The sequence below is a fragment of the Amblyomma mixtum genome, chromosome 10 (genome assembly GCF_055824585.1).
Source record: "Amblyomma mixtum isolate Tamu chromosome 10, ASM5582458v1, whole genome shotgun sequence".
In the NCBI taxonomy this organism is placed as follows: Eukaryota; Metazoa; Arthropoda; class Arachnida; order Ixodida; family Ixodidae; genus Amblyomma; species Amblyomma mixtum.
In genome coordinates, this window is record NC_143021.1 from 86,698,769 (window position 1) to 86,703,358 (window position 4,590).

General features: G+C 51.6%; 1 non-coding gene across 1 annotated transcript; it reads left to right on the top strand.

Moving 5' to 3' along the window:
• Positions 1–4,164: 4,164 nt before the first annotated feature.
• On the top strand, positions 4,165–4,238 carry TRNAT-GGU (transfer RNA threonine (anticodon GGU)). Its single transcript has one exon. It is a non-coding gene; the product is annotated as a tRNA-Thr (tRNA).
• Positions 4,239–4,590: the final 352 nt, after the last annotated feature.

The following is a 4,590-nucleotide window of genomic DNA, read 5'->3' on the forward strand; positions in this document are numbered from 1 at the left end:
GTCCAGGCTCATTGGAGGCAGCAACCTGCGACTGGCACGTAAGTCGGCGGCGGCAGTTTGCGATGGCTCGCAGTAGCGGCAGCCCGTGGCCCAAATGCCCGTAAGGCTAAGCTGCGGGCGCGCTTTGGCCTCTTTTGTGGTGCGTTTGACACCCAGACCATTGGCAGCTGCTGCCTGCAACTGATGAGCGAGCGGCTACTGTTTGCACGTTGTATGTTGTTCGCCATCGGTTGGTTTCGCGTTTTACAAGGGGCTTTCTGCACTCTGAACTGCGCTGCATCAAGTCGTAACGGCACGGGATGGGCTGAGGGCGATAGGGAATATAAGATCAGGTCGCAAGGTCAAGATTAGCCTGTAGGATATCTGGGAATATTTACGAGCGCTGCTTCTTCCTGATTTGAGCTGCGTCAGCGTAAGCGACAGTGCGAGCGAGGAGCGCAGCAGCGGGTGAAAGCACGGCGGGAGCGAGGAGAGAGCGAGGAGGAAAGAGAAGGAGGATCCAGTTACGGCTGTAGCGCTGGTTGAGGCATGCACCCGCAGGCCTCCCAGGTGATGAGGTGGCCCACTCCCTCACCCGAGGTCTCACTCTCCGGGCCGCAGTTAGACCCCCTGTGCTATCCCTGGAGCGTCTGCTTGCCTTCAGAGGTGTTTACAAACTACCGAGATACCCGGAGCGTTTACGCACCGCCGGCTCCCTCCCTAACCCTACACAGGTCTGCCACTGGTGCCGAGTCTAGACCAGTGCTCCTCTCACCCCTATTCTCCTTCATCTCCGCTACCCCTATAAGTTCCTCTCCTCTTGTAAGCTCTCCAGGAAATCGGGAGACTTCACGTACTCCTGACAAGCCCTACCTTACCCCACCCTCCATCCCCAACCACGGCGGAGTCATACTGGGAGACTCTCCTGGCCAGCTCCGCTGCTGCTGACCAGCGCCGGATAACTGCCGACGCCCCGAAGCGGATAGCCCTCCATGGGCTGTCCTTTGCCCTGTGAGGGCAGCTCCCTAAGGGTTGCCTCGTGCCATGGAAGGAGTAGGGGGGAAGGGCAGGGCTTGCCCGCTTCTGAACTTGATGGCAATACACATTTTCCGCCATTCGGCGTCCATGTTCGTCATGCTATCTCCTATCGTTCAAATACGTCGACAGCTGCGCTTATATTTCGCATTACGTTTTACCGTAATCTTTCAGTGATTTTTTTTCTTTGATGATAGCTCTTAGCTGTCCTAATCGTCGTCAAGCTTCCTGACATTGTGCTTTAAGGATAGGACGAGACTTATTGTGCTGGCAGCCGGCCAAGTAACCCGCAGAGAGCTATGCTGGCAGCATGACCCCAATTCGATCACATCGCGGCACACAACCATTGAAACGACGCTCCCGGCATTCTCTTTTTCCAGCTTTTTTGCCAGAATACCCTGCTCAAAATGCTGCCATCAGCCGCCACTCTTACCTAACCCAAAGAATCTCAGAAAGCTACCCTAAAAGCAACGCACTCTCAGGGGAAAGAAATGTTGATTTGTCTTGTTTTCTCTTTCCATGTATAAAAAAAAACTCCCTCTGGATGGGGGCTTCGAATTGCGGTCTTTTGCGTCCACAAGCGCCGTGCTAATCCACTAAGCCACAGAACCGTTGGAACGTAGCACTTTGTTCGTGCTCCTTACCGTTGCTGCCCCCGTGACGTGTCACCAGCGAGCAAATAAGACGACACTGCCGGCATCCTCTTTTTGAGGCTATTCTGCCGGCTGCTAGCAACGTAGCCATTTCCTTAAGGATATTTACGCCGTGCGTATCAACTGCTGCGCCGGATCGGCACGCAGACCGATTCGTTTCGACAGAGAAAAATAGAATTTGTCATAAATATCATACAGAACAGTAATCGCTGAGAGATGCGCCCAACTCCAACTTTAGTCTGACAGCTGGCCGACGAGATTTATTCCAAAGTAAAATTCTTGCTTGAGTGGTTAAAGGGGCCACTGCAGCTCTCCTTAAATCCGCCCTCGGGGCCTTGTGCGCCAGCGCGGGCATTAGATTTTTTCATAGTTGCCCCCTTATTCTTTGTCCTGCAACGTAACAATTCGCAGCGCTCTTGGCACGAAGGAACCTTTGAACGAGACTCGCAACGGCATGGACGAGCAGCAGGCATCCATGAAGAGCTCGGAGGAATCCGTGAAAGAATCGTAAGCGCTTGGGCTACGTTTAACCAGTGTTTTCGTTTCCTTCGTGTTGTGTGCGCCACTGCCTTTGTAATTCATTGACGCTCCTGATATTAAAAAAAAACGTGACGGGGCACTACGGAAACCGCATTGGAGCAATGCGAAAGGATTGACGCCTCTTCGCCTCCTCTGGTTGCTCCTCTTAGCCTCTATGTCGATCGTGACGTCGCGTCTAATTATCGAATCACATAATTCACCTTAAACCACAGTTAATGCACCTAACTCTATAATTAATTTGCAGCTAATTAACAATTATTTCATTTCATTCACAAATCACTAAACTCACAATTTTGACGAAATATACAATTAAACCATTTGATTCAAACTTAATAATTTAATTCGAACTGAATTAATTTAAATCGCACTTAAGTCACAATTAATTCACTATTGATTTGCTCAAATTTACCTTTAATTTTATGAATTGCGCAAATATGTCATGCGGCATCAGAGTTAGATATACATATGCAAACCGGTGGCGGCTACAAATGCCACCAAGGCCCGCTACTGGGGCCCATGAGTACAGATTACGGTGTCTCGTGGTCAACTGGGGTGGAAACCCTGAATGCCGAGGTGTCGCTTGCGTGCCTCCCGATGTCGTGGGCGAGTTAAAGTAAGTGGTCTAACGTTGCGTCTGAAGCAGAAGCGTGGCAGAAGGGGCAGTTCAGAAGCGGGGTCTGCGATGTCCAGCTGGCCCTGACGGCAGGCGTCGGCGCAACACACACCCGGAATATCCTCGGCGCCACTTCCTCACGACGAGTTAAATCGCAGGGAAGGTTGGATCGACGCGGTGGTATTAATGCACTATTGAAGCGGCGGAGAAATTCCTTGTTAGGCAGGATGTCGTCTCCTGCGGATAGTTTCAGTAGAGGAAGCGAGTGAGGCAGTTGCAGTGGGTGGGACGCACTGGCCGCTTCCCTGCGCATTGCGTTGAGACCACAAAACTCGGGCTGGGCATAGATACGATTGCACGATGGCGCACACATCGAGAACAATGCCCAGGGGACAGCCTACGCGCCCTAGAGCGCCTACTGCTTATGGTGAATAGGTATAGGGGAGAAGACAGTTCGGTGGAGTAGATAGGAGATCCTTTTTAGGGGGAAAGCCGTCACGAATGGCAACGAGCTCTGCTATCACAGTGAGGAGCGGCGCCTCTGTGATGCAGGAACATGTCTGGCGTCATTAGGTAGTGCTGAACATAGGAGACTGGTGTGCAATATGTGATCGTCTGAGTTTGCGTCCACGTAGGCTTGAAAGGCGCTTATGGAGTCTGCTGATTGAGGAGGCTCTGTTTCACTGAACGATGAGCGGTGCGTGTGACACGTAGGTGTCGGTTCTCGGTGATCTGGGTATGCTGCCAAAGAGGAGGTTCCCGAATGCGTTGTGTAAAGAAGCGGATAAGCAGGGACAAAATAACTTGCGAGGGCAGGTGCCGCAGGGATTGCTGTTAATTTCAAGCTGCGCGCATTACGGCGCTGCTCCACGAGCTCATCAATCGTATTCAGCTGAGCTTCCGCTTGTAATGTGTGAACAGGGGTAAAGGAAGGAAGGCCAGTGATAACTCGCGTGACCTCTCCGTTGACTGTTTCGAGTCGGTCCCAATCTCCCGAGGTAATGCGTTGGTACTGAGCCTGATAAACGAGCCGGGCTGCTACACAAGCGGACTAACGTTTGAGCCATATTAAAGCATGCGCCACCTGTTTTCTGGGCAATTCGACGGATCAGGTGCAGCGTACTGGCGGCCTTTTGTCGGGCAGATCGAACCCTGGGTGTTGCAGAACCAGAGCTGTCCAGGTCGACACCTAGCACCCGCATCGACCAGGCTGTAGTAAGGAGTTAGCCGTTCAAGGACAGCTGTATTTACTCCACCTTGGGGTATTCCCCTAAACATTAGGCCAACACTGTTCCCGCTACGAGTTATTGATCAATTCACTCTCGACCTACCATAAGCTTGCCGTCCCGGTTAGCTCAGTTGGTAGAGCGACTGCTCCGGTGAAGCGGTGGTCCCGGGTTCGAACCCCGGACCGGGACGAATTTTCCTTTAACTATGAAGTTTCTGAGAAAGATGTATAGCTTTGCTTTGTAGCCGTATGGCTGCACTTGGATGGATGCCAATGAGTAATTACTCCCTTATTACAAATTCAGTCCACCTTGGGGGATTTCCCTGAACATTTGACGAGCTGTATAGGTGTGAGCAAAATGCGGCGTCTACACTATTGGTTTGTGATAGACATGAAGTTTGCCTTTTCAACCGACAGCGCCAGACGAATCTTGGTGCACTATTGAGAGGTCTTGTCCAGAGCGGTCTGAAGGCCTTCTTGGTGAATAAGATCCGTGTGTACTGACCAAACGGTCACATCGTCCGCATAATCAAATAAAAGCT